The sequence below is a fragment of the Lynx canadensis genome, chromosome C2 (assembly GCF_007474595.2).
Source record: "Lynx canadensis isolate LIC74 chromosome C2, mLynCan4.pri.v2, whole genome shotgun sequence".
Taxonomy (NCBI): Eukaryota; Metazoa; Chordata; class Mammalia; order Carnivora; family Felidae; genus Lynx; species Lynx canadensis.
In genome coordinates, this window is record NC_044311.2 from 103,269,697 (window position 1) to 103,276,841 (window position 7,145).

General features: G+C 40.5%; 1 pseudogene; it reads left to right on the plus strand.

Moving 5' to 3' along the window:
- Window positions 1-5,839: 5,839 nt before the first annotated feature.
- On the plus strand, window positions 5,840-6,171 carry LOC115524136 (annotated as a pseudogene).
- Window positions 6,172-7,145: the final 974 nt, after the last annotated feature.

Genomic DNA, 7,145 nt, shown 5'->3' on the forward strand with positions numbered 1-7,145 from the left:
AATTTTTTGAGGAACCGCCATATGGTCTTCCACAGTGGCTGCACCAGTTTGCATTCCCACCAATAGTACACAAGTATTCCTTGTTCTCTGCATCCTAGCCAACACGTTGTTTCTTGAGTTTTTGATTTTAGCCATTCTGACAGGTATAAGGTGGTATCTCACTGCGGTTGTGATTTGCGTTTCCCGAATTATGGGTGATGTTGAACATCTTTTCATGTGTCTGTTGGCTGGATATTTACCCAGAGAATATGAAAACACTAATTTGAAGGGATACACTCACCCCTATGTTTATTGCACCGTTGTTTACAATGGTCAAATTATGGAAGCAGCCCAAGTGTCTATCGATAGATGAATGGATAAAGAAGATGTGGAATAGGTGTGTGTGTGCATGCATATATATATACATATATATATATATGCATGCATATATATATGTATATATATATAATTCAGCCATATATGCATGCACATTGCAATATATATATAATTCAGCCATAAGAAAGAATGAAAACTTGCCATTTGTAATAACATGGATGGATCTAGAAAGTATAATGTTAAGCAAAATTATGCCACTTGGAGAAAGACAGTTGCCATGTCATTTAACTCATATGTGGACTTTAAGAAACAAAAGAAATGAACAAAGTAAAAAAAAGAGAGAGAGAGAGACAAACCTAGAAACAGATCCTTCCCTATAGAGAAAAAACAGATGGTTACCAGAGGTGAGGTGGGTGGGGGATGGATGAATAGGTGAAGGGAATTAAGAGTACACCTATTGTGAGCACTGAATAATATATGGAGTTGTTGAATCAGTATATTGTACATCTAAAACTAATATAACACTGTATGTTAACTACACTGAAAAAAAAAAAAAAGAATGGGTTCCATTTAGCAGAGAGGAGTTCTGTTTCCAGAAGGGAAGAAAAGCTGGATAGACAAGAATAACATGTCACTGAAGTTACAAAAGTACTGGACCTTATTTCATCCACCTGTAGCAGTGTCCAACTGTTTGTCCTTTAGACACCTAAGTGACAAAGTAAGATAAAACACCTTTTGGGGCACCGGGGTGGCTCAGTCGGTTAAGCATCTGACTTCGGCTCAGGTCATGAGCTCATGGCTTGTGGGTTCGAGCCCCGCATCAGGCTTTGTGCTGACAGCTGAGTCTGGAGCCTGTTTTGGATTCTGTGTCTCCATCTGTCTCTGCCCCTTCCCTGCTCATGCTCTGTCTCTGTCTCTCTCATAGAAATAAATAAACATTAAAAAATTTTAAAAAAAGATAAAACACCTTTTATTTAGTATTATAGAAACAAAAAATTGCAGGATTTATGCAAACTTTAAGCACTGTCTGAAAAATAAGAAAAGTTTAAATATAGTCTAAAAACACTGTAGAAATTCTTTGCTATTTAGGATTTTAATCTGTAAGTGTTTAGGACCACTTCCAGTGCAGATGTGATCCCCATAAGACTTCAGCACGCACTTTCCCATTGCTGGCTGAAGAATGTACTCCTAGTGGGTTACCAATAACCACTGCTCTAGGCACTGGGCAGACCCTCAATTTCCTTTCATCACTTTGGTAACCACAACCAGGTTGCAAATTAGAATCTCCTGGGAAGCTGTTTAAAATTCCCACGCCCAGGCTCCAACCAAGGCCAGGTGAATTAAAATCTCTGGGACTGGGACACAGGCTTCAGTATTTTTAAAGCTCTCCAGGTGATTCCAATGTGCAGCCAAGGTTAGCTGATTCCGGGGATGGACGGGCTGCATGCTGACTCCTACACAGGCCTTGCTTCACCACTGGGGTCTTGAAACAGAAAGAACTAAGATTTAATCATGACCTTACAGAAAACGGACAAGAAGGTAGCTCTGCCTGTGTTGGTTGTAGGCCATGAATTCCAAAGAAGTTCATGGACTAGATTGAATTATTTATGGTATTCATGGTATATTTTAAAAATAGAAAAAAATTTTAAAAATCTAGGTTTTTATCTTCTGTTGAAAGGTTGGAACATTGGGGAAATATTGGGCAACATTCGGTCAGCTGCTGTTGAATAGCAGCTGCCCCCTCTAGGCAAGAAATGCACTTTTTGGTTTGTCCTGGTTTTCACCACTCGGTTAATACGTCCAGACATTTTCACTAATCGAAACAATCTGCCTAGCCTTTCTGGGCATTTGAGTTTACAGCCACTTCTAGGAGCTAAACATCCCTGCAACCTGGGCAAAAATAAGTCTCTTTCGAATATAGCCTAATTCATTAAATTGGGTCTCCATTGGGATAAAGGCTTTTGCAGTAAAAAAAAAAAAAAAAAAAAAAAGTATTAACAACTCATTAACAAATTGACAAGGTGTTTACTATCCTGACCTTTTCCCCTGCACGGAAATCTTTCAAGTGACTGTCAGAATAGGTCAGAGAAATGCTAGGTTCCATATAGATACAGAGATATGTTGATGCATATATACTTGTAGATGTAGATACAGATACATCGCCCCTTTAAGAAGTCTTCCCATGACTATCAAAGGGCCATAAAAGGGGCACACACAGATTTCAGGGTTTCTCTTCTCCACCAAGGAAAAATTAATACCTTGAAGGCGAATTGATTCAGTTCACTGTAATTCTGCAACAAGTAATGGCACTTGTATAGGACATTCCAATTACAAAAGAACCTCTACACTTATCATCTATTTGATTATCATAGAAGCTATGTGAAGAAGACTTTATTATGACTTGTGATAGAATGACTTATAAAAAATAAATATTTAGCCATTCAGATGACCCAAATATACTTCTCAGATATATTTGGTCTTCATTCACAGTTCCTGAAAATGCTTCAGAGCCACAAAGGTGAAATGGAGGTCTTTCTATTAATAAAGGCAACTTTTAGATCCCACACAAGGGGGTGGGGAGCTCATTGCCAGGGGCATTAACCATATGATTAAACCATATGATTTTAATCCCTCCCCCCACACATATCCGGGAGGGGAGGGGCTGGAGATTGAATCAGCCAATAGCCAGTGACTTAGTCAATCATGACTATTTAAGGAAGCCTCCATAAAAAAAACAAGAAGGCAACGTTTAGGCCCTTTTAAGGAGACCTTCATGCTTGAGGAACCATAATTCTCCCATGTGCCACCAAGCTGGGCCCTAAGTTCCACGAGGACAGAGCTTCCTTTGTTCGAATGCTTACCCTGTGTATCTCTTCATCTGGCAGTTGAAACTGGTAAATGTAAGTTTTTCCCCGAGTTCTGGAGTGATTGTTGAAATCTCCCACCTGTTGTCAGTCAAGTAAAAAGCTGGGGTGGCTTGCAATTGGGATCTAAATGGGGGTGGGGTGGCCTTGTAGGAGGAAACCTGTGGAGTCTGATCCTATCTTTAGCTAGATAGCATCAGAATTGAGTTGAATTTTAAAATGCATCTATATGAAGGAGGAATGCTGAGAAAAGGGAAACTAAGCATAAGAACGATACTTTGGTATAAACTTGGAATAATAGTTATAACACATTTTTTTTTTCAAGTTCCTGCCCTTCTTTGGACACTAATCCCTGTAATTAAAATTGTTCTCTCTGTCCATTTAGTTATTTGTAGGTTTATGGTTCTGCCATCTTCTAAGTTAGTCTTACCGATTGTTCTTGTATTCTCAGTCCATTTGGTGAAAAACTTACTACCAGGTAGAGTGAGGGTTCCATTTTATTTGGCTTCCCCAAATAGCTCCAGCATCCCACATTCCACAACATGATTAAAGGCAATATGGTGTAGTAGAAATTACCTTGATTTGAAGTCAAAAGACTTCAGTTTTATTCCTAGCCCTGCCCCCTACCACGTGGCCTCAAAAGGGCAAAGTAAATAACAAATATGAAATTAGCAAAACCGATGAATGCAACTTTCTGTGGCCCCCTGGACATGCCTGTACTCCCGAAATACCAACCTCACCAAATATCCTCCTATTTTAGCTTTTGCAGCTTATTCCCATACTTCTTTCCCTAGCCCTTAACTGTAAGAGAATAAATATTAAGTACAGTAGAAGTATGCATCAGGGACCAACCAGGTGTGGACAAAGACGTGTGTATACCCGTTTTGGTGATGTGTTTTAGCTGAAACAGCCAGGCTCTGAGGCAGGACACTACTCGCCAATGTGCGGTGACTTCAAGTGACTACAGGTGATTTTTACAAGGAGTGCATTTAGGCTGTTCTGCTCCAGTGAGCAGTTCATCAGACTTGAGCTGCCTGTGAGAATTGGGCTATGACTTGGTGGAAACTTTGTATAAAATCAACAACATCCTTGCTGAATCCTGACACCTAGATGATGTTTACCAGGAGAATTCTTAAGTTGATTGGGCTGTATGTTTTTGTTGTCACTTCTACAGGTTTATATTTTGAATTTCTTTTGCTTCCAGTTAAGTGACTTAAGTAATTTTTCCTCTCCCAAGGGGAAGAGATTTTTTTTAATATTTATTTTTGGGAAAGCACAAGCAGGGGAGGGGCAGAGAGAGGGGGACAGAGGATCTGAAGCAGGCTCCACGCTGACAGCAGTGAGCCCAATGTGGGGCTTGACCTCATGAACCTTGAGATCGTGACCTGAAGCGAAGATGGACACTCAACCGACTGAGCCACCCAGTTGCCCCAAGAGATTCTTGCTTTAGATGTGAAAGTTCTGAGTTAGTACTTCCTGTCTCATATTGACTGGTATCACAAAAAGCGAACCTACATAGAGGGCCACTACTACATGTTGCTGCAAACTCTAGGGAGTGCGTACACGTGTATATAAAATGTGTGTACATATATATGACTCTTGGTCCACACTGTCAGGTGTGTAGGGAGTGTAACATCATTTTTCTGTAACTGAACTTGAATTCCATTTGAGGTTGCCATTCTTCTGGTCATAGAAATGTAATCTCAATGTATGAGCTCTTTTCCATCCTCTTTTTCACCTGTCTAGAAACTTAATGGGTGCCAATGTAGAAGAGGATGGAATCCGGTGTGTATTGTCATATATCAACTTTACTTTTGTAGTGATCAGGGATAATCACCAAAATACATTAAAAATATCTAAAAATCAAAATGGCACAGGCACAAACAATCAAAATGGATGTCTACGGTAATTAGTACAAGTGAACAGTCCATGCTGTTGACCTTGTCCTTCTGGTCTTCAACTGTTGGTTCACTCAAGTCACAGCTGTGTCTTTTTATCCCTATAGAAAGGCATCTTCAAGTTTCTGTGCCACATCCAAGTGCTTCCTAGGAGCATTAAATATGTTATACTATTTTCATCCCACTTTTGCCCACGGAAACTATGTTTTCTCTACTGCTCCTTAGGACATGGGGGAAAGTATGAACTTTGTATCTTCCTGGATTCTACTCCTGAGCTGGATGTGGGGTGGGGATTGATGTCAGAGGGTTGCACTCCTCTTGATTTCCACTTACTATAAAGGTTTAAGTTGTGTTTGGACCAGGTTAGGGTAGGGATCAGGTACCTGAAATGGTCAGAAAAATAGATAATTTTCAGAAATTTTAGCTTTCAGCTTTATTATTTTATATTTAATTAAATTTTCTCCTCACCAAAGATCTAAAGAATATTTAATAGGGGGCACTGTAGCCTGGCTTTTCATATGCATTCCCAAATATTCCCCAAATTTTGTTTAGGACAAAATTTTTATGGTCTGAGTCCTTCAAGCATCTTTGTCTTGGTTTTTGACAATCAGGGGTCACTTTTCTACTACTGTTTTGTCATTTTGTACCCACTGAGACAACACATGTTGCCCATTAAACAGGAGAATGTTCACAGCATAATGAAGAATATCAGGAATAGGTGCCTTGTCTTCTCGCCTCTTTGGTCTCAGCCACAGAAACAAGATGACAAAGGGGACGTCATCATTTGGAAAGTGCCACAGTAAGACACACACAGTGTGCTTCTGCTGTGACTCTAAGGCCCACCACCTTCAGAAGCAGGCCTGTGGAAAATCTGGCTGTCCTATCCAGTGGAAGAGAAAGTGTAACCAGAGCACCAAGGCTGAAAGACGAAATAGCACTGGGACTGGTTGAATGAGGCATCTAAAAGTTGTACACTGCAGATTCAGGCCTGGACTCCATGAAGGAACAACACATCAACCCAAGATGGCAGCAGTTGAGGCATCGAGTTCATCTTAAGGATTTCAACGATTAGTCGCACAATAAATGTTCTGGTTAAGATCGATAGATAGGGGCGCCTGGGTGGCTCAGTCGGTTAAGCGGCCGACTTCGCTCAGGTCATGATCTCACGGTCCGTGAGTTCGAGCCCCGCATCGGGCTCTGTGCTGACAGCTCAGAGCCTGGAGCCTGTTTCAGATTCTGTGTCTCCCTCTCTCTGACCCTCCCCCGTTCATGCTCTGTCTCTCTCTGTCTCAAAAATAAACGTTAAAAAAAATTAAAAAAAAAAAAGATCGATAGATATATCTATCTATATATCAAGAATGGCAAACATACTGGCTACTGTGTATTTAACTACCCACCATATATGCTTCAGACATCTGATCTGTCTGTCAAGTCTATACATGGACATCTCAAGCACAAGAACAGTCTTTCTTCTTGAAAGCCCACCCAGTCTTTGGATCACAGTATTAGGAAATTATTTGTTATAATGGTCTGAAATTTGTCTCTATGTAACTTACCTAAGAATATTAAAGAGAATGGAAAACAACCAGTCACTTCTGTATTGTCACTTCTCTCCAGGCCTTGCTTCAGATATTGTGTTTTGTTCATCATCTTATATCCCAAAGGCAAGAGCACACACCAGTATGTAGAATGGAAAGTTGGTTTTTTGGAAACACAGTGTTTTGTGTAGCTGTTCTGCCATCCAAATTCCTGCTAAAATTCCTGATTAGCAGTCTGGGCAACTAGCTTTTGATCAGTATGCTTTATCTTCCAGGGAAAGGATTTCAAGCCATTTCAAGGCACATGTTGGAGAGAGGTAATACATTGGTCATTGGGATTGGAGACCCTCCCCAGGTCATTAACATAAGGCTCTGTGAGCTGTATGTTGTCCAAGGCTCAAGCCTCTTTCACACTGTACTCCCCCTGTGCTTTCACCATATTGGACACTTTGTCTTTTCAATTTCTCTTCACCCACCATGCTTCCTTGGGACATAGGCCTTTGCTCTGCTGAATGCACTCCTAGAAAAGA